The sequence below is a fragment of the Arvicanthis niloticus genome, chromosome 3, assembly GCF_011762505.2.
Source record: "Arvicanthis niloticus isolate mArvNil1 chromosome 3, mArvNil1.pat.X, whole genome shotgun sequence".
Lineage (NCBI taxonomy): Eukaryota > Metazoa > Chordata > Mammalia > Rodentia > Muridae > Arvicanthis > Arvicanthis niloticus.
Window position 1 is genome coordinate 102,910,700 of NC_047660.1, and position 23,927 is coordinate 102,934,626.

General features: G+C 40.4%; 1 pseudogene; it reads left to right on the top strand.

The window, feature by feature from the left end:
- The first annotated feature begins 21,504 nt into the window (after positions 1–21,504).
- LOC117705689 (zinc finger CCCH domain-containing protein 11A pseudogene) lies at positions 21,505–22,885 on the top strand (annotated as a pseudogene).
- Positions 22,886–23,927: the final 1,042 nt, after the last annotated feature.

Below are 23,927 nucleotides of genomic sequence, written 5' to 3' on the forward strand. Positions count from 1 at the left end.
TTTTTCACATCCTAGCCAGCCTGAGTTTTTGATCTTAGCCATTCTGACTGGTGTGAGACGGAATCTCAGGGTTGTTTTGATTTTCATTTCCCTGATGACTGAGGATGTTGAACATTTCTTTAAGTGCTTCTCAGCAATTTGAGATTCCTCAGTTGAGAATTTTCTGTTTAGCTCTCTACCCCATTTTGAATAGGGTTATTTGGTTCTCTGGACTCTAACTTCTTGAGTTCTTTGTATATTTTGGATATTAAACCTCTATCAGATGTAGGGTTGGTATAGATTTTTTTTTCTCAGTCTGCGGGTTGCTGTTTTGTCCTATTGACAGTGTCCTTCAGTGTCTTACAGAAGCATTTCAATTTCAAGAGGTCCCACATGTCAATTATTGATCTTAGAGCATGAGCCATTGATGTTTTGTTTAGGAAATTTTCTCCCATGCCGATGTGTTTGAGGCTATTTCCCACTTTCTGTTCTATTAGTTTTAGTGTATCTGGTTTTATGTGGAGGTCCTTGATCCAATTGGGTTTGAGCTTTATATAAGAAGATAAGAATGGATCAATTTGCACACTTCTACAAGCTGTCCATTTTCTCATAAGTATGTTGTGAAGGGATTTTAAAGTTGTATGAACTCAATAAATTTCATATACTTTTCTTTTTGTTTGTTTGTTCTTATAGAAGCAAGGTAACATATTTTCTTATTATGCACTGTGTTTGCCAGAGTTTAATACTAGAAAACACTTACTTTCTCTGTTCATGGGAACCTACAGTTCTAAGGAAAAGCATTTGAGATGGCTAAAGTTAAACATGCTTAAATGATTTTATTTCTACCAATTCTTATAAATAACAATTTTCAACTATATCTTTCTAGTTAAATGAAGATGTTGGCAATGTGTCTTTCCATGATTGTCTGCAGCATTTCCCACTGGCAACCTTTAACTTCCTTCCTTTTTTCCTTCCTTCCTCCTTTCTTTCTTTCTCTTTCTTTCTTTCTTTCTTTCTTTCTTTCTTTCTTTCTTTCTTTCTTTCTTTCTTTCTCCCTAATTCACTCACTCACTCACTCACCCACCCACTCACTCACTCACTCACTCTTTCCCTTTCTTTCTTTCTTTCTTTCTTTCTTTCTTTCTTTCTCTTTCTTTCTTTCTTTCTTTCTCCCTAATTCACTCACTCACTCACCCACCCACCCACTCACTCACTCACTCACTCTTTCCCTTTCTTTCTTTCTTTCTTTCTTTCTTTCTTTCTTTCTTTCTCTCTCTCTTTCTTTCTCTTTCTTTCTTTCTTTCTCTCTCTCTCTCTCTCTTTCTTTCTTTCTTTCTTTCTTTCTCCCTAATTATTCACTCACTCACTCACTCACTCTCTTTCTTTCTTTCTTTCTTTCTTTCTTTCTTTCTCCCTAATTCACTCACTAACTCACCCATTCACTCACTCACTCACTCACTCACTCACTCACTCACTCTTTCCCTTTCTTTCTTTCTTTCTTTCTTTCTTTCTTTCTTTCTTTCTTTCTTTGTTTCTTTCTTTTCTCTCTCTCTCTCTCTCTCTCTCTCTCTCTCTCTTTCTCTCTTTCTTTCTTTAGTTCATATTTTCTAAACTCAATAAGGCATCTGATTGGCTATAACATTATTTCAGTTACAAATTTTATTTGAGATGGTAACTTCTTTTAATCAAACAAATAGTCATTTTCTTTTTCGTATTAAGCTTTGAGGAGGGAAATCAATAAAGGTGAGCTACTGGAAAATTCTGTTTCAAACTTTTCAAGAGACAGGGGTTGAAGAGACTTAAAATGTGGAATTCTGGTGCTCCAAGTCTTTGATAGGAAAAAATGCTAGTACCCCAGAGTTGAGCATTCTTACAATTGGAGGACATTCTTATCAGCTTTGCTGTCAGTGGGTTTAATTGACCATATTGACCTTTGCTTCAATAATATGGAATTAAAACGTTGAGATTAGGAGGATGAGTTCCATCTTCTTTTCAGAAGTCAAGCACATTTTCTACTTATGGACTGTATTAAGCTATGAGGGCCAACTTTCTCATAGCTATGCTCTTGAGAGGCACACAATTGAAAAAAAGTATTTCTGCATTTTTTCCAGGCATCTGAAGAATAATGTATTTCAGGCACCTGAAAAGATCCTGCCTCTCTCTGATGCCTAAGTTTAATAGTCTTTAAATCTTAAGTCTTCTAGAAAATTTCATCCCCTTCAGTCATTTTTACATGACAACCAGAGGCTGGTGGAGCCAATTTCTGATGTTCCCTGGCCCAGCATTCTTACCTACACTCAGCACCACATTGCATGTTTTTCTAAGTTTACAGACTGAACTAGTCATCTTCTTAGTCATTTCTTGGCTTGCTATGTATTAGGGAAATCTTCAGTAAATATACCATCAGATTATAGCAAACCTTTATAACCCTTTTATGCAGGAAAAAAAAAAAAACAGTACCAAGAGACAACAGCATCAGTAAGTAAAACATGCATTTAAGTATCTCATGTGTTTCTATTCATTTAGCTAATGGCTCTCAGGAATTGTTTTAGTTATTGTAGATAGATATATCATGAACAGAAATCCCTTCTCAGGAACTTTCTTCTTGGAAGCTGTTGAGGATAGAGAATTTAAGCATGGCTATAAAACTAGTACATTAACATTTAAAAGAAGAATGAAACCAAGAGAGTGTCTGTTAGGGGAATTACAGCTTTTATTAGGTAGTCAGAGTTAAGTATCAGGAAGGTTAGAAGCCCAGATTCTGGTGAACAAAGCTGGATGCCTTGTGGATATTTGAGGTTGGGGGTGAGAAGGCAGGTCAAATGTCAGAAGCAGGAACAAGCCTTGAATGGTTAGGAATAGGATGCAGACTGGTGCCTGTAGCAATGAAATGAAGGCAAAGAGTGGAGCTCAAATTCAAGTCTGATCCTGGCCTTAATCAATCAGCATTCTAAGGGAAAGGAGCCCATGCCAGGCTCTGGACAGAAAACAGCAAGATCTGGAGCAAGTTATATAGTGATCTGCTGGTTTACGAGGGCCATTAAGTTAAAGGCTATTTGGGCAATGAAGGTTAGAACTGGTAGTAATCCTTTGGCTGCCTGTCAAAATGGTCAAAAGTGATTGGATCCTCAGTTTATTTTGTGAGTGATAGAACAATAATACTGTCAAATTGGATAGGGATTGTGAGAAAAAAATCAGACTCAAAAAAATTAACCTTCATGAGATTCAGTTTTTCAGTGTAGTAACATGCATCTTCATGTCATTACAGTGTTACGACAAATAAGGATACACATGTAAACACTCAAGACTCTTCAGAAGAAAGAGTAAAAAGGATGCCAGAGCCAAAAGCAGGAAAATGAATACAGAATGCTGTCTTCAGCGCATAACACAGTCATTGTACATATGATCTCACAGTAGTTACAGTTGCTTACACTGGACTGGCAGATGCCTGAGCCTGTCAAAAGTCAACCAGGGATCTGGAGGGTCTCTTTAATTCTAAGAGAGGGAAAGTCAATCCCTTTAATTTTGTATAAACAGAGAATCTATCAAGTTCACATGTATAATTCTAATTCCATGGTCACACAGATGGTCCTGGTTCAAATTATGATTTCCTGGATCATAAAACAGGAAAAAAAGTCATGGGTGTTGGAATAAGACCTCTATTGGGGGAATAACAGCTGTGAAAGAAAGAGGACAGAGGATGGAGGTACAATTAAAGAGAATGCACTATGTACATGGGTGACATTTGGTAAGGAATCAATTTAATCAACAACAACAACAGTAATAATGATAATATCACACGGTTTTCTTTATAGATGCCTTGCTATTTTAAAAATTTCAATCACATTTTGACATTTTATAATAAACAAAGAGATACTCTGGCTTCTCTTCAAATCATATCAATCTTTTGCCTTTTAAAATAGGCAGAGAACTTCAATTACCTGGAACCCCCAACAGTCACACTAGATTTTGCATTTGGCTTTTACAGCAGAAGGCAAGCAGAAAATTAACTCAGAGAAGATATTAGTTTCCATAAATAAGTATGAGGAGAACTTCAGTGGCTTTTATGCTTAAGAAAGACTGTGACAGTAACTGTCATCTACAGAATGATTGCAAATATAGGCCTATTCACACAGCCAGAGTTAGTAGGTCAGCCCCTAGAAGAGATTCATATTCAGAAATTTAATAAAGCTGAACATTTTACAACTTAGACATTGTAGTGATTGAGAGCTTTTGGTTACTGAGGGCAGTTTTGACTCAACTTATTATCAGGAAATCATAAAAGATAGTGAAAATAACATGGCTTTTAAAAATATTCTAGTGGTTACAAATATTAAAATAAAACCATCTTCACTTACTTGAAAGAGATAGTAACAATTTGGTAATTAGTTATTTTTTAATGATAAATTCTTTTTTCTTCTTTTACACACCAAGAACAATGCTAGTTTTTTTTTTTTTGAGGCTTTACTTTTAAACTTTGTTAAGTACAATTTTTGAAGATGACAGACACTTGGGTGTCAATATAATCAATGGTGTTCTCTTGGAATTAAAAAAATTAAAGATTTATTTTTATCTTTTAGTATGTGCATGTGTGTTTCTCTGTGTACAGATGTGCACAACTGAGTACAGGTGTCTATGAGAATCAGAAAAAGGCATCAGAACCTTTGGAGCTGGAGTTACATGAGGTTGTGAGTTACCTAAAGTGGAATTTGGGAGTTAAACTTGGATCCTCTGGAAGAACAGTATGTGGTTTTCACCACTGAGCCATTTCTCTAGCTTGTTGGAATTAAAATTAATTTTATACATACAACAAACTCAAAGGTAACATAGGTTGTATTGATTTGCTCCAAGGACAAGAGCTGACTATAAAAATTCTTGATGTGGCAAGTACATAAGATTTAATGGGAAACACTATCTTCACCATCATTTCTCTTGATGGGACACTTCATGCTACTGTGCACAATGGGCAAGCCACCAGTGAGCCATTTATCTTATTAAAGGACAATGGAAATGCTGCCAGCCTCAAAGCCTGGGCTAGGCTTGTCCCTAGAATTCCCTTTATTTCTGATAGAGGGTTTCTTGTGGCATGGACTACTCTGAACCACACTTCATTATTTTATGATAGAGCACAACACATTGATGCCTATGGTCATGAGAAATAGAAACATCCCTTCTGTGTTCTATAACATTTTTATTTTACATTATGTCATCCACAAGATGCTGCAACAGCCCTTCCAACTACAAAGAACAGCCCTTCAACAGTGTTTTTCTTTCCACTTTTACCTAAAAATATATGAGAAAGCTCTCTCCTTTACTTTATTTCTCTTTGGTTCATCAAAGTTTGAACAGAAGCACTTTACTAACTTTGTGTTTTTGATCCACAGACATTGGAGTCCTAATGTTTTAAAATCAGAATCACATACCATGCAATTCTTGCTTCACTTTGCTATGATTTCAAGGTAAGTGTTAGCTATTCACAGGACTTGGAAGGCCTTCCCTGCCATGGACTTCCCTGCATAAACTTTGTAAAACCTCAAGGTAGGAAAGTGGCTAGCTTCCCCCTCTACCTGAGGAGCTCAGCGGCCAGGCCCTCCCTCAGACATCCCTAACTGTCATATCTGCATTTCTAACTGTCGCAAAGGTCATCTCCAGCTCCTCTCTATGACCCTCCCCAGATTATGGTAATTTTTAAGAGAAAATTCTGAACAGGAAAACCCACTAATCTCTGAGCTTCACCAACCTCAGGACTTGAAATCCCACCAAAACTCTTCCTGGAAATTTCCACTCTAGAAAGTGCCCCCACCCTGAAATCTTATATATAAAGGCTGTGTCTGCTCAATTCCTTGCTGTCCGCTCCCAGGATCAGAGGCAGCCACCCCTGAATTTGTCTATACCCTGGAACCCCCCCCAATAATTCTCTTATGAGATTTGCTGTCTGGTGTGATGCTAAGGGCCATGCAGGAAGAATGACAAATAACTTTAGCACTCATGGAATGTGGCCCACCAGTTAGCACAGCCAGGTATATCTTGGTTGAGGCACGGCCCAGAGGACTGTCCTGAGGACTTCATGCTGTTATGGAGTTCTCTGCTTCCTGCCTTCCAGTTCCCCCTTAATCTAAGAACTGTGTGAAAACTCTAAGGGGTTTTCCAGCCCTTCATTTGGCACTATCTCTGGCACTCATGATAATAATGCTTGATCTCTTTCAGGCATTGCTGCTGGAGCAGATTTAGGAGTCAATCACCACCCTAGGAAAGAACTTACACAGAGATGTAGATTGTCAACAATAACCACCACCCTTAGAAAGCATTTGAAAAAATAAACTTGCTAGGTTGAGACGTTTTTGCTGTTCGCTCTGATATAGAAAATCTTAGGAAAGGTGCACTCTTATTAGTTAATCAAGGGATATTTATGGTTATGGAACAAGAACAATGGCAGAACTGGTTGGCTTGACTCTCACTGAGGCTGGACTGGTGATAACTGATTTCTTATACCCATTTTTGCCCTCAGCTTCCTAATATGATTTAATAAGAACTGCTGATGAACAAATATGCATTCTGGGGATTTAAGGTAAATGTGACTGGCTTTTATATAAAAGTTTAGATTTGTGATTGTAAGAGTCTTATAAGATTACCTTTAAAGATAAATAATAAAATAATTAATCCTTTCTTTGAAACCATAAATTACTGCCATCCAGTAAGAGAAACAAGCTGAGGAAACTACCTTGCTTGCTTATACTTCATTAATCTATAACAAATTGCTTAGTTATGAATGTATATGGGTTCTTAGAAATAATTTGTTTCCTTTATCTGTACTACATGATGTTATTTCTTTTAAAGTTATTGGTATACTTTAATGGTAAAAATATATTGTTTTTTCAAGTCATTCACTAGAAATGAGAGACCAAATTTTTGAAGTTCAAACTCCATCTTAAAAAAACAGACCTAGGTTTAAACTCGAGTAAACTAATAGACTGCTACCAAGCTGCAGTTTCCAGGTTACCCCCAAACAAAACCCAAGGCTAGCTCCAATTTCCAGGCTACCCCTCAACAAGGCTTGCTTCTTCAGGATATTTTTCCAACAAATCCAGCTTCGAGCACCAGTTTTCAGATTATTCTCAGACAAATCTGCCCTTCCAGGTTACAAGCCCCTGGTACTTCACTTCCTAACAACCACCATTCAGGAGGAAAACAGAAGTTAAGTTTATGGTTTGACTCCCAGCACCAGCCAATCATGCTAAAGGCCACAGTAGCACCCCAATTAGATGCTTGCCAGGTTAGAAACACTCACCCCTCACTTGCCATTTTCTATAAAGTCTTGTCCTGATGAGTTTTCGGGGCTTTTCACCACCAGAACTATCCTGTGGGTCAGCTGTGAGATAAACCCCAGGCTCGAGCTTGTGAATTAAGACCTTGGTGTGATTGCATCATATTAGCTCCTGATTGGTCTTTTGGGGTTCACAAATGCTTCATGGTACTACAAAAGAAAAATAAAACAGAATCACATTGTAATTTTATACTGCCTGAAAGATTTTCCTGGGATATATAAGCAATGGAAGAAAAAATAAAATGTGGTGTTGGAACTTTGTACCTTCCACTCATCAACTATGTGTATATTATATATATGTATGTATTTATATGTATGTATGTATATGTATAAATACTGTGTGATGTGTGTGTTAGAGCTTTCTCCATCCTCTGTGTGTACATATGTGTATATTCATGTATATATCTACATGTGTGAAATGCTTGGAGTGGAGCCTGCTTGTTGGGGCTTTGCTCCATCCATCATTGTGTGAATATGTGTGTGTGTGTGTGTGTGTTTCACTGGCTATAGTGAGTGGCAATAAACCCCAATAAATTAAGCTTTGTCTTCTTAGAGAAAAGTCTGCTGAGTATTTTCTCTAATCACTGGCTGCAAGAGGCAGCAGCCTCTGTCAGAATCTGGACAGACCCCTGTCAGTTGCTCTCAGCACTGACGCCCACTGGGTGCCAGCCTTGGTTGACCCTGTGGTGTCAAAGCTGATTTTTGGAAGTGTGACTTTCTCATCAGAAGAAGCCAAGAAGAAATGGAGAGAAGGAAAGAAGCAAAGAAGTGGAGCAGGGCTGAGGCTCCTGAGTTCCTCAGCTCAGCTGATGGTACCCATGCCTGGAAGCTGCAACTTCTCTGCTGAGGAGACTTCCTCTCAGAGCTATGTCTCTGCATGCTCTTCTGGGATCCTTCCCCTCTCAGAGCTGTGTGGTTACTGGGTTTCTAAGTCCCGGACAGCTTCCCATCCAAGCAGGAAGGCCAACAGTAAAAATAATAAATTGAATGATTCATCCACTTATCAATTAATTTAATATTTCATAAACAATGAATGTATATCCTTATAGTAGATGTTCCAGAGTTCTAGTCTTCAGAGACACTCCAGTGAAGAGGAATCCGGATGGTAGTGTTGCAGAAGAGAGAACATTGTACGATCTATCTCTGTAATGTTGGCTTCCCTTCGTTTTAAGTCTGATGTCCCTGTGCTTCTGATCATCTTCCTTTTGTCTTTGGCCTTTACATATCTCCTAGACCTAAGCATTAATGATGTTTCCTCTAACCTCTACCCCAACAATTAGTTCATACTCATCTCTTGACTTTCAGTCTAAAGGTCACCTCCTCAGTGAATCCCTGCTGACTTCCCGTTTCTGGTTGTGAGCTCATGGTCCACTGAACTTCATCCCACTTCCTCAATGTTTGCTTTGCCCATTTCATCCCAGATTCTCTCTGATTGGAATGTTGCCACTGTTTGTTGAACTGCACCACTGTTCTTTTTCAGAGTATGTGTGGCGTTTGTGATGTGAGAACATAGCTAAGTTGTAGAAATCCCTCTTTAGCATGTCCAGTTATGGAGGGCTGTGAGACATAGTCTCCAAAGCTGGTTAGAGGGAAGCTGAAGCCATTTGGAGCTCAGTGCAAGCACATGCCATGGATCTAACCTGCCTCTGTGGTGTGAACAGGAAAACTGGGCCAGTTGTGTGGGCTTTACCTCGGTGAATCTGCCTGCCCTTTTCATTACTCTCAGGTCACCAAGGTCAGATGCAGCCAAAATGGACAGATTTCCCTTTATCTTTGGCTTTTCTCTTCATGCTCCTTCATGCTTTACTTTGGGCTCAGCCTCAGTTGGGACTAGAGCAGGTGTATCGTCTCTCTGCTGCTCTGGTCTTTCCTGAGACAAATTATTTTTTTTTCTTTGCAGCTTATCTTATGTAAATAGCCCATACACAGTTATTTTATTCTCTGCATTGCTCCTTCCATAAGAAGCATGGCATGCTGCAAATTATGAAAGTGAGGTCAGAAGAAACTCCTTCATAATTCTCCTCTGCAATATTGTTGGTTGGCTATGGCTATGATTCTTCCTTATAAAATGAAGATGCTTATGATATTACCTGATGTAACTTATGAAAATTAAAGGAAATACTGTATGCATAGATCAATATCTGACATACATAAATATGATATATAAAGACATAAGAAATATAATGGACTGTAAAGCTTTTGGAAGTACAGACATTTTTTTTTCCTGTTTAGCTCTTGCACCTTAAAGAATGTCCAGTGTTTATCAGAAAATTTATGAGTCCACTTGTGGTGGCCAAAACACTCTTGGGGTTTTTGTTATCATTATTATAAGAATTCAAAAAGATACTCGAATAAAATCGAGCACATTTTTATTAGAGTTTAATGACATTAGTCTCTAATGTTGGGGATCCTGGAGTGGAAATATAAATAAAAGGTTCTGCAGAGGTGGTTCTGTGCATGTTTCTGTGGCTGTCTCCCCTTCGAGGCTGATGTTCGCATGGTCATACTAGACTTTCCACAAACATACAAGTCTTGTAAAGTTAGAATCTACTGAATAAGTACAAAGGTATTCTTAATATTCATTATGATGCTTTATCAGAATGATACTTGTATGATCAAAACATAGTTGTTTCTTTTAATTAAAAATAATTTATTCCAAGAATCTTTTAAAAATCTCTCCCTGCATTTTTTCCTTCAAAATTTACAAAGTTTTTTTGAAGTTTATCCTGAGTTTATTTTCTAATTATGAAACACAGAAATATCTGTGAAAAGTATATATATATATATATATATATGTATATATATATATATATACATATATATACATATATATACATATACATACACATACATATATATATATATATGACTCAGTCAACTCTTTTTTTTTTAATAGTAGCCTATGCTCACCCAAAGACTCTCTATACCACTAGAGAAACAGCACAGTTGTGAGACTTTCTGCTTCATACCTGCTTTACAGGTCAGTATCAATATAAAACAGTCCACAATGGGCTGGGCACTCAGTGCTCTTACACAGGTTTGGGATGTACCACAGTAACTACAGACTTTTCTCTGTCATAATGTTGCCCAATTTTGGCATGGAAACAGAAAATTAGCAAGTGTTATGTTTGACTACATATATAACAGGGTATAACAGGTATAACAGCTGTTACTGTCCAAATTAATAGGTAGTGAGTTTACTTCTTGACGTTTGCTCATCCAGAATGCATAGATGATAGACAGTAAGTCTTTTAAGCTAATTTTCTTTTCATGTTTTGTCTCTGCTACTAGAAAGTTAAAAAAAATTGCATAGTTTTTGAAAGTTTCATGCATGTGTATAAAATGAATTATAGTCATTTTCAACCCCAATTTCCCTTTCCCACCCCCCCTTTTCTCTCCCACTGACACCCTTTTCCTCCAGAACAAATCCTCATTAGACTTTTAATTTGATCCATGACACATGTGTTTAATCATGTTGCTTGCATGTGAACGAGTTAGAATTTATTTATTGGAGCAGAGGCAACCTACGAGTGGATATACCTCTGAAGAAAATTAGCCCCTTTCAGAAGTCATTAACTGTTAATCTTCCCTTAATGATGGATGGATCATTATAAACTCTTCCTCTTCCATCATGAAATACTGACAGGTCTTCCACCAGTACCCAGAGCTGCACTGACTTCATGAAGATCATATTGTGTCCAGATGAGATTTTTTTAATAGAACGTCTCTCCATCTTCCAGCTTTTTTCACCATTCTTTTCACTCACTCTTGCACAATCGTCCATGAGCCTTGGAGTGGGTCATTTAGATGGCTCATTTAAAGCTAGTACTCTACCGTTTGTAATTCTCAGCACTTCAGCCAGACAAGATGTGAGTGTCTAGTCAATGTAAAGCTCCTCTGGGGAAGTCTGGGAGCAGCACTGATCTATGAATATAGACACAAGAACTGAGATGAAAGTTAGAGCACATTCACTTTAAACAAAACAGTAACTACTAGAGAATTTTGTAAATAGTGTTGGGAACCTCACTAGCCCCATGTTCGGGTGGCCAAAAAATGTCGCGGCCTGAGCAAAATGTTGAGGCCCGGGCTGCCCCACGTTTTGCGGCCACTGTTTCCCAGCCCAAGCTGCCGCTCCAGTCCGCGGGTAGGGGTTCAGCAAGAGAGAGAGTGAGGGCAGTCGAGAGGAATGGAGACCAGATAGAATGTGTTTCAATCCCGTTTATTCTTCAGTCTCTCTTCCTCTCTCCAAGTCCCAAGTCCTAAGTTCGTAGTCCCTAGTTCCTAGTCCCTAGTGCCTCCAAGTTCCAAGTTACTTCTTCCAAGTGCCTGCTTCTCTGTCTTCTCTCTGCTGTGTCTGGTTCTCTGTTCTGTTCTGTCTCTGCCTTTTATATGTCTCACTTCTAAGCCACGCCTTTTGGTCACACCTTTAATCATGCCCTTAGGTCTTGTCTCTAAATCTTATCTCCAAATTACACTCTTAAATCACACACCTTTAATCTCACACACCTTTAATCTCACGCACCTTTAATCTCAAGGTATCTAAACCAAGATCATCGGAGTGTGCTCAGCTGTTGTAGGCCATTGTTATGCAAGTCACATGTCAGGGTATATGGCTCAAGATGGCTGCAAAGCTGATAGCCACTTTCTGCTAAAAGTCGGCCCCCAACAAAATAGCATCTCGGTGGTTGTTTTAGCCAAAGCTGATCACTGTCCTCCTTGGATGTAATGACTACAATACTTTGTATTTCTGATGGAAGCCTGATGCCCATGACTGCTTTCTGCCGTGTGTGAGGATTGCATTCTCACACTGCAGCACTCCCTCTCTTGTCTCTTAAGAAACCATGCCATATGCTGACAATCAGGGCCATGTTAAATGATATCGCCCTTTCTAGAAAGGAAGTCTGTTTCTTTAGACAGCAGCCATCTCTGATTGAATGTTAGTTCAATTAATATGATGACCCTTTCAAGAAAAAAATATATATGTAGGATGCAAAGCTCTACTTTTAATAATTACAGTTTACTAGCCAATTTCTCAAAATAAAGTAATACTTAGCAGTCTATGTTTACATCAATAGGTAGAGAGGATATGAGATTTGTCAGGGTCATTGGCAAAGTTCCAGAAAGTAGAGATAGATGCTGCCACAGGGGCTTTTATTTAGCTTCCTATGCTCCTTTGCCAGAGGTCATTTGAATATTATATCTATGTGGATCTATTTTGGAGTTTTTAGTCCGCTTTATTGATATATTCGTCAATAACTTGCCTGCACCAAATGACTTGACTGTTGTAGTTTCCTATCTAGTAAATCTTAAAGTTTAGTACTTTTTAGCCTCCTGATTTCATTACTTTTCTGAAAGATTGTGTCTGGTCTTGCTCTTCCGCCTTTCTGCATACATATTAGAATTAGTTTATTAATCCCTATAAAGTGACTTTCTGAGGTTTTTACAGGAAATGTACCCAGATTATAGATTAAACTAAAAAAAAAAAGGTGACATTCTGCCTCAACTGAGCCCTCCTTAGCATCAACACATGCTCACTCCAGTCTGTCAGGTCTTTGATCCGTTTCAGTCTGGCATTTCTCTTCTTTAGATATGGTAGTGTTTTGCTAAGTTTTCTTCATGTTTGGTACTAACATACATGAACATGTTACTAATTTTAAATCTTTTTTTCATTTTAAGAATACAAAGCAAAAACAGACTTTCATTTATTAACCTTGTACTTTGCATCTTTGTTAGAAGTTGGTATTTTTTAATGTCCAGAAGCATTTTCATATACTTTTCACATCTTGTGAGCACATGCTCACTCATGTCATTTTATTTTTAAATTTTTATTGGATATTTTATTTACATTTCACATTTTATCCCCTTACTCAATACCCCCCCAAGAACCCTCTATCCCATCCCCCTCCTCCTGTTTCTATGAGGATGTACACCCACCTAGCCCCCCACTCCCACCTCCCCACCCTTGAATTCCCCCCCCCCCCCCCACTCGATGTTCAGCCTTCATGGGATCAAGGATCTCCTCTGCCACCTATGCCCAACAAGGCCATCCTCCCCTACATACAAAGCTGGAGCCATGGGTCCCTCCCTATGTTCTCCCAGGCTGGTTGTTTAGACCCTGGGAGCTCTGGTTGGTTGGTATTGTTGCTCTCCTCATGGGGATACAAACCCTTTCAGCTCCTTCAGTCTTCTCTCTAACTCCTCCATTGGGAACCCCTTGATCAGATCAATGGTTAGCTGTGAGCATCCGCCTCTGAATATGTAAAACTCTGGCAGACATCTAAGGAGACAGCTATATCAGGCTCCTGTCAGCATGCACTTCCTGACATCCACATCAGCATCTGCCTTTGGTGACTGCACATGGGATGGATACCCAAGTGGAATGAATGGTCTCCAGACTTGAAGTTCTTGTCATACAAATGATTTCACTTGCTTGGTTAGATTCACACCAAGGTATTTTATATTATTTGTGACTATTATGAAGGGTGTCATTTCCCTAATTTCTTTCTCATCCTGTTTATCTTTCAAGTAGAGGAAGGCTACTGATTTGTTTGTGTTAATTTTATATCCTGCCACTTTGCTAAAGTTGTTTATCAGGTTTAGGAGTTCTCTGGTGGAAGTTTTGGGGTCACTTAAGTATACTATCATATCATCTGCAAATAGTGGTATTTTGACTTCTTCCTTTCCAGTATGTATTCCTTTGACCTCCCTTTGTTGTCTAATTGCTCTGTCTAGAACTTCCAGTACTATATTGAATAGATAGGGAGAGAGTGGGCAGCCTTGTCTAGTCCCTGATTTTAGGGGAATTGCTTCAAGTTTCTCTCCATTTAGTTTGATGTTGGCTACTGGCTTGTTGTAAGCTGCTTTTACTGTGTTTAGGTATGGACCTTGAATTCCTGATCTTTCCAAGACTTTTATCATGAAGGGATGTTTAATTTTGTCAAATGCTTTCTCAGCATCTAGTGAGATGATCATGTATTTTTTCTTTGAGTTTGTTTATATAGTGGATTATGTTGATGGATTTACATATATTGAACCATCCCTGCATTCCTGACATAAAGCCTATGTAAGGCCCCTACAAAGGGAGGATCTCACTCAAGCCTCAGGAATTTGTGGCCACCCATTAACTCACAAGACACCAAACTTGATGCAATCAGCAAGAGGTATATTTCGATCAACATGTTGAGGTCAAGACCCGACCCACACAGGGGCAGTGGGGTCTGACCCCGGAGCTTTGGAGACAGAGATAATTTTAAGTCAAAAACCACAACTCAGGGGTGAAACCACAACCCAGGGGGAGTAAAGGAGGGTTATTGGAGAGTACCTGTGGAAAGTCCCAGCCCATTATTCAGTTTGTGACAGGGTCCAAGGAGCAGTCATGGGGATCATTTTGTAGACTATTTTCAAAGAGCCTATTCTTAATCAACCATCTATCTTGTGGTCAGCCAAGTTCCTGAAACACAGAGCTCACGTCCAAGCTGATCTGCACTCTTGGTTCTACCCAGCCTGCTAGGAGATTTTGAAAATTTTTAACCCTTTCACCTACTTGATCATTATGTCTTGATGTGTTCTTGGATTCAGTTTGCTAGATTTTATTGATTTTTTGCATTGATATTCATAAGAGAGATTGTTCTGAAGTTCTCTTTCTTTGTTGGGTCTTTGTGTGGTTTAGGTATAAACATAATTGTGGCTTCATAGAATGAATTTGGTAGTGTTCCTTCTCTTCCTATTTTGTGGAATAGTTTAAAGAGAATTGGCATTATGCCTTCTTTGAAGGTCTGATAGAATTCTGCACTAAAACTGTCTGGTCCTGGGCTTATTTTTTTTTGGTTGGGAGCCTTTAATGACTGATTCTATTTCTCTAGGATTTATGGGACTGTTTAGATGGTTTATCTGATCCTGATTTAACTTTGGTACCTGCTATCTGTCTAGAAAATTGTCCATTTCATCCAGATTTTCCAGTTTTGCTGAGTATAGGCTTTGGTAGTAGGATCTGATGATTTTTTGAATTTCCTCAGTTTCTGTTGTTATGTCTCCGTTTTCAGTTCTGATATTATTAATTTGAATACTGTCTCTGTGTCCTCTGGTTAGTGTAGCTAAGGGTTTATCTGTCTTGTTGATTTTCAAAAAGAACTAGTTCCTGGTTTTGTTTATTCCTTGTATAGTTCTTTTTGTTTCTACTTAGTTGATTTAATTTTGAGTTTGATTACTCAAACTACTCCATCCTGCCATCTACTCCTCTTGGATGTATTTGCTACTTTTTTGTTCTAGAACTTTCAGGTGTGTTGTCAAGTTGCTAGTGTATGCTCTCTCCAGTTTCTTTTTGTAGGTACTCAGAGCTATGAGTTTTCCCCTCAGCACTGCTTTCATTGTGTCCCACAAGTTTTTGATATGATGTGCCTTCATTTTCATTAAATTCTAAAAAGTCTTTATTTATCTTTCTTTGTTTCTTTCTTGACCAAGTTATCATTGGGTAGAGCATTTTCAGTTTCCATGTGTTGGTGGACTTTTCATTGTTTTGTTGTTATTGAAGACCAGCCTTAGCCCATGGGGATCTGATAAAATACAAAGGATTATATCAATCTTTTTTTTTTTTATCTGTTGAGGCCTGTTTTGTGATCAATTATAAGGCCAATTTTGGAGAAGGTACTGTGGGGAGCCGACCGAAGTCGGCTATTATCTTTTCAGGCATCTTGAGCCATATACCCTGATAAGAGACTTGAATACATCAGCCTACAACAGCTGAGCACACTCTGATAACATGTTGTTTTAGATACCCAGGATCTTCCCTTGGGTGTGTGAGACTTAAAGGTGTGATTTAGAGATAAGACCTAAGGGTGTGACTTAAGGGCATGACTTAGAGGAGTGGCTTAGAAGTGAGACATATAAAAATCGAGAGGCAGGCAGAAGAGTTCAGTACAACTCAGTAGATATTAGGCATTAGGTAGCAGGCACTTAGCACTTGGAGAAAGAACTTGGAACTTGGAGGCACTAGGTACTAGGAACTAGGGACTAGGGACTAGGAACTCAAGACTTGGGACTTAAACTAAGAAGAGAGACTGAAGAATAAATGGGATTGAACCACCCTCTGTCTGGTCACCATTCTTCGAGTCCTTCTTCACACTCTCTCTTGCTGAACCCTGACCTTCGGACCTGAGCAGCTTGGGGCAGTGTGGGCTCGAACAGTTTAGCCCCCAAGTCTTTTGGCAGTGCGGGTTTCAACATTGACAGAACGGTCTGAGGCATTTTGGCCCCCAAAGGTAGGGTAGTGCAGTTCTCAACAAGGTACCATGAGGTTCTAAGAAGAAGGGATATGTTTTTATTTTAGGATAAAATGTTCTATAGATATCTGTTAAAACCATTTGATTCATAACTTCTCTTAGTTTCACTGTGTCTCTGTTTAGTTTCTGTTTCCACGATCTGTTCATTGCTGAGAATGGGGTGTTGAAGTCTAAGACTGCTGTTGACTATGGGGACTTTGGAAGTTGAACTAAATATATTTGTTATTATACTATGACTAGGTATGGCCCCCATAGTCTCATGTGATTGAACAAGCTAACTGGAGCCAGGGAATGGAATGTGACCTATATGCTTGGGCCAGGGAGTGGCACTATTAGGAGGTGTGGCCTTGTTGGGTTAGGTGTGTCATTGTGGGTGTGGCCTTGTTGGAGGAAGTGCGTCATTGTTAATGTGGGCTTTATACCCTGATCCTAGCTCCCTGGAAGCCTGTCTTCTCCTGTTTGCCTTCGGAACAAGACATAGAACTCTCAGGTCCTCCTACACCATAATCCCACCTTGGTGATAATAGACTGAATGAACCTCTGAACTGGTAAGTTAGCCTCATTTAAATGTTCTCTTTATAAGAGTTGCCTTGGTCATTGTGTGTGTTTACAACAGTAACACCCTAACTAAGATAGAAGTTGGTACCAGAGACTGGGGTATTGTTGTGATAGGCCTGACCATGCTTTTGTTTGGAGGAATGTGGATTTTGGGACTTTGGATTTGGAAATCAGTGGAATGCTTTATGTGGGGCTTAATGGGCCATTCTAGTAGAAATATGGAGGACCTTGTTGCTGAGAGTGATTTGAACTGTGCAGACATGGCCTAAGAGGTTTGAGTGGAGAAGAATTTCAGTATGTGTACTAGAGACTGTTTCTGTGGTACTTTGGTAAAAATGTGGCTACTTGTTGCTCTTGTCTGAAGAGTCTATATGAGGCTAAGGTAAGGAGATTTAATTGATTGCATTGATGAAGGAAGTCTCAAAAAAGCCCAGCAGAGACTTTTCCTCTGGTTAATCCTCATGAAGAGCATTTTGAACAAGCTTAGAAAGCTTAGAAAGGAAAAAATATGAAATATGTCATTGGTGTATTAAAGGAGCACTAGGAAGTGAAATGGAGCTGAATCTTGTGGTACAAGTGGTGTTAGATTAAATCAAGGGATTGTTGACCTTGGGGCAAGATCCCACCCAGCTAATCTTAGATCCAGGCATGGTAGTGGAAGCTTTTAATCACAGGAGAGTGAATCAAGCAGCTCTCTGAGTTCAAGGCCAGCAGAGCAAGTTCCAAATAGAGAAAATCTTAGTGCAGGAGTGATGGGCCACACCTCTAATCCCAGTGCTCAGGAGACAGGTATGCAGATCTCTGAGTTCCAAGTCAGTCTTCAGAGCAAGTTCTGGGACATCCAAGCTTAAGCAGTGAAGGAGTTGGAAAACAGAAAGCTGGTGATAATGGGAAATAACAAGGGGTCATGTTCCAGCTCCAGCAAGCAGCAGAACTTGTTGCCCAGGGAAAACATTCGGCTGGTGTAGTAGAAGTTAATTGGGGTCAGGAAATGTAATATGACAGTTTGTATATGCTTGTCCCAGGGAATGTCACTATTAGAAGTTGTGGCCTTATTGGAGTAGATGTGTCTCTATGGGTGTGGCCTTGTTGGAGGAAATGCATCATTATGGATATGACTTATTGTCTTACTGCCTGAGAAGGGGTATAGATTGATGGTTGTGGGGAGCCGACAGAAGGTGACTATCATCCTTGCAGCCATCTTGAGCCATGTACCCTGACAAGAGGCTTGTTTACAACAGCCTGCAACCACTGAGCACACTTTGATTACATGTTGTTTTAGATACCCAGGATCTTCCCTTGGGTGTGTGAGACTTAAAGGTGTGATTTAGAGATAAGACCTAAGGGTGTGACTTAAGGGCGTGACTTATAGGCGTGGCTTAGAAGTGAGACATATAAAAGGCGAGAGGCAGACAGAATAAAGAAACAGATTATTAGGTATTAGGCACTTGGAAGAAGAGCACTTGAGACTTGGAGCTGGAAGAATTATAAGGTATTAGTCAAAGAGAATTAGATATTAGGCACTTAGCACTTGGAAGAAGAAACTTGGAACTTTGAGACAGTAGGGACTAGGAACTCAAGACTAGGGACTTGGAGGGAAGAAGAGAGACTTTAGAATAAATGGGATTGAATCACACTCTGTCTGGTCTCCATTCCTCGAGTCTTTCTTCTCTCTCTCTCTCTCTCTCTCTCTCTCTCTCTCTCTCTCTCTCTCTCTCTCTCTCTCTCTCTTGCTAAACCCCATCCCGTGGACCAGAATGGCCTGGGGCAGTGCAAGCTGTAACAACTTAGCCCCCAAGGCATTTGGCAATGTGGGTTCCAACATTAACAGAGCAGTCACAGACATTTTGGGCCACAACGTGGGGCAGCCTTGGTCTGCAACAGATGATCCTTTGGGCAAGGCTCTTTTCTGACATCTTGCCTTCCAGTTTCCTGAATCCACATTTTAAAAGCATCTTCCCATAAGATTAACCTTTGTTGTTGTTATTGTTGTTGCTCTAGAGCTGTTTTGGACCCTGCAAACTCCTTTTCCAATGCTTCCTACTCCTCGGAGTTGCTCGGATTCCTGGGAACTCCAGTAGCAGGTGCTTTATGTATTTATTTATTTTTTTTTTTTTTGGTATAGACCACACAGATGCAAACACATGCACCAACATAACCAACTAAACAAAAAAAGCACACACAATTATGGAGTCCATTTTATTCTGGCCAACTACTCCTGAGCACAAGGCCTAACCTAGAGGGTGGGTACCAGTGTCACTGTACTTTGGAGACAACTTATTGAGAGTGTTATTTCTCTGTCCTGAGATTGGTCTTGCTTTAACTTGTGCATGACTTGTGGATGTAGTTCATGTGTACAGCAGGTCTGTTGTGTCTGGAAAACTCTATTTTCTTTGTGTATTCCACCATCTCTGGCTCTTACATTCATCCTAACTCCACATCCTCATGGAAACCTGAGGGTGTGATAAAGACATTCCATTTAGGGTTGAGTGCTCCAAGGTCTCTCCCTCTCTGCATAATGTACACCCATGGGCTCTGTTTTAATTACAATCTGCTGCAAGCACCATCTGATGTGGGTTGTGCAAAGCACTGATCTATGGGCATAGTAATATGTCATTAGGAGTCATTTTGCTGCTGTGTTCCTTTCATAGAATAGTAGTACTAGGTTTGCCCTTAGGGTTCATGACCCCTCAAGTCTCAGGCCTCAGCCTCTAACAGTGGCTGTTATGGGTTTTATCTCATGGCATGGGCCTTATCCAATAAAAAAGTAAATCAGTTGATTACTCCCATAGACACTTCTGTTCCTATTGCACCACTATGGCTTACAAGGCAGGTTGCTATTGTCATTCCAGGATCTGTAGCTGGGTGTGAATATTGATGACTTTTCTCTTATGCTGTCAAGTAGAGTACCTTCCAATGCTATAAATTCTAGCCAGCAGGACTGAGACATCTTCTAGTTTGGCACCAGCTCAACTTTTTCATGTTGTGGAGGGTACCCAATAGCATTGGCAGTAGCCTGTAGTGTTTGAGGGATCTATGAGAACCCTTTTGACTAGTGAGTCCACAAAATGTAACTCACTCCTGGTCCTGGGTGGGGGGTTTACTTGGTAATGTGTGATGTCTAGTTGGGCCATTCTCCCCCGCCCCCATATGGTAAATTCATCAAAATTCCTTTTATATGTGTGTATTTTAGGGAGTTTCTGTGGTAGTGGGTTTCCATATGGCTTTTAGAAGGCTTTCAGTGTTAGCTTTGCTTCTCCACAGTCCCTCCTTCACTCTGCCCTCCCATCTTCTCCATTTAATACTACTATTTGAGTTTCCTCTTTATACTTTACACCACTGAATTTCTTTTTCCTTCCTTGGGAATCCTCTCCTCCCTCCTGGTCCTTTGTTAGCTATCTAACCTCTGTGGTTGTTCTAAATGAGATGCACATTCCTAAGGTTCAAAAGCTAACATCCCCATAAAAGAGAAGACATGTAACATGTATCCTTCGGGACCTGGGTTTTGGGTCCCTCTGGATGATTATTTCTAGCTCCATCCATTTACCTACAAATTCCATTCTCTTTAAGAGCCAAAAACTAATCCATCATGTAAACATGCCACATTTTTCATTATCCACCATCAGCTGATGGACAGCTAGTCTGTCTCTAACTTCTGAATATTATGAATAGAACAGCACTGAGCGCTGAGAAACTGTCCCTGGAGTAAGATGTAGAGTCCTTTGGGTAGATGCCCAAGAGTGGTCTAGCTAGATCTTGGGGCAGATCAATTTTCAGCTTTTTGAGATCCCTCACACTGATTTCCAGAGTGTCAATCCCATTCTGCAGTGTCACCAGCAAATGACTCTTCTTTCTCTGTATCCTCGCCAGCCCGTGCTGTCATTTGTGTTGTTGATCTTGGCCATTCTGACTGGGTAAGATGAACTCTCAAAGTAGGTTAATTTGCATTTTCTCTCATCATTAAGGATGTTGAACACTTTTTAAAAAGTGTCTTCAGACTCTAGAAGTCTTGGGTTTCTGCTTGTTCGGCTGATGTGAGGACGGCGGGCGACTGCAGCTAAGAAAAGAGAAAGACTTGGCAGCACCCGGGAGTCGGAGACATTGTCATTGGTTTGGTTAAGTTCCTATTCTCTGATTTAGGGATATTCCCTGCCTCCAAATACTGGAAAATTGACTAGTATTAAGTGTGAGTAAACGGCGTAATAGCTTGGAACTGAGTGAAGACACAGGAGTCCCTGTTGAGAGCAACCAGCTAACAATTTCTGTGGTTGACTTGTCATTGGAAGAGTAAGTCCACTTGGAGAGACTTGGAGCTGGTCTTCACCTCGAGGAAGCAGTGGCTTGTTCCAGGAAGCCACTTTTGGCCAGTATGCCTAGTCAGGGAGAAGACTGCTATTTCTATTTCTATTCTACATGCACCAAAGGTGACAGCTGCCCATTCCGTCACTGTGAAGCTGCACTAGGACATGAAAATGTCTGCACCCTATGGCAAGAAGGCCGTTGTTTTCGACGGGTGTGCAGATTTCGCCACATGGAAATTGACAAAAAACGAAGTGAAATTCCTTGCTATTGGGAAAAACAGCCAACGGGATGTCAGAAACTAAACTGTGCTTTCCACCACACCAGAAGTCGTTATGTTGATGGCGTGTTCCTACCTCCAAGCAAAACTGTGTTACCCACTGTGCCTGAGTCACAAGAAGTAAAGGCTAGCCAGCTCACGGGTCACCGGAACAAGTTGTTTGTTCAACCTAACTCCTCTCTTCAGCTTCGGAGTGAAATGAAAGTAGAGAGTTCAGGAAAAGTTCCCATCCCCAAACATCCGACTGTTATAATCAATATTGCAGATGATGATGATGATGATGAGTTTTCTGAGGAGGTCGAGGAAAGCAAAACACCTGCCCCGCAACCAACTCCTCACATCCATAATGGATTACCAGTAGCTTCTGCCCACAAACCTGGAGTCAATTTAAAGCAAGGCGAATGTTTAAATTTTGGAATAAAAACTCTTGAGGAAATTAAATCAGAGAAGATGAAGGAAAAATCCAAGAAGGAAGGTGGCTCCTTGGGAGTTTCCAGTATTTTGCCTCAGCCTCAGTCCAATCCAGGCCCTGAGAAGAATATTCAGACACTGGTGAGGACTGTAAATCTATCAAGCAAACAGAAAGAGCCCTTGGTTAGACTGAGTATTACTGAGAGACTGGGGAAACGAAAACTGTCAGTGGGTGGTGACAGTGATCCCCCATTAAAGCGAAGCCTTGCACAGAGGCTGGGAGAAAGAGTGGAAGCACCAGAAACTGATATTGATAAACCACCAAAGAAAATGCGAGTTCATAATGTCGGTGAGATTCACGGGAAGGCTTTAGAAGAGATTCTTCTCGACAGAGCCAGTCAGAAACGTGGAGAACTGCAAACGAAACTGAAGACAGAAGAACCTGCAGGAGCTGATGATTCTCCATCAGGAACAGGAAGTTCTTCCTCAGTGCGGATCAAAACCTTCTCTGAGGTCCTGGCTGAAAAGAAACATCGGCAGCAGGAAATGGAAAGACAGAAATCCAAAAAGGATACCGGTTGCCTAGAGCTAAGAGAAGATACTGAAGTGAAAAAGACAGCGAGTCTGCCTACTACTGCTGTTAGCCAAGGACAGCCAGAGGAGACAGGTCGACGCAGGAGGTGTGTGTCTCAGTTCCCAAATTGGCTCCCAAACGCAAGGCTGTGGAGGTGCACTGTGCCCCCATCGCAGCGGTGAAGCCCTTCAGCTTCAGCAGTGCCCTGCAGGAAAGCCCCACTAAGAAAGCAGCTGGGGCTGTCGTCCCACTCCTCTCGGAGGATACATCTGTCACCATGTCTGAGACTTAAACAATGTAACACAGTTCTGTGCTGTTTTTAGCCCAAGCTTCTTCAGAACCCTTGCTCCCAGAAGGATCTGGCCCTTCCTCATCCCAGATGGCAACAAAACCACACTGCCTGAGCTCTTCCGCGACCGGAAAGCCTCCACTCTCTGTGGAAGATGATCTTGAGAAACTAACATGGGAAATTTCAGGGGGCGAATTAGAAGCGGAGATGGACTTGGATCCTGGGAAAGATGAAGATGATCTTCTGCTTGCGCTCTCAGAGAAAGTATACCTCTAAAGTACCTGTGTGTCCTGGATTCCCTGGGGCTGCCAGTATCGATTTACAGACTAGCATCACACTGGGCTGTACTGGCATAGGGGTGGCAAGATGCTCTGGGAGGTATTGGATACCTCCAGTTACTACATTTCTGGATTGAGTTCTCACTTTTTAATGTTAGACTTCTTCATATAACCTCCAAGTTTAGATTTATAAAGGAACAAGTTCGATGAGGATAATAGTCTTGACATGAGACACTGTACAGAATTGGAAGAAGGAAAGAGAAGACTGGTTCATTGTGATACTTTCTGTAGATGGCTACTTTGTTTCTCAAAGGGAAATCCTGGATCTCCTGTCATGTTGGCTCCTAAGGACCTGCTGTTGTAAGCGGCTCATCAAGAGTTGAAGTTTATGTAGCCTTGTCAGGAATATGGAAAAAGAAGAAAGCATCGGGACTGCCAGTTCAGTCTGGGAAGGTCTGGGTGATCCCGCACATGCAAAAATGACTTGAAGCTTCTGGATAGACACTTGTACCAATTCATCTTCCAGTGACTGGATGTTGTTTGATAGCCCTTCTCCAAAGCAGAGGTGGCAGGTTCTGGTTTCACCATACATTTTATAAACACATTTCCTCTTATAAATTGTCCTATTGATTGTAGGCCTCTTTTGTATATAACCTC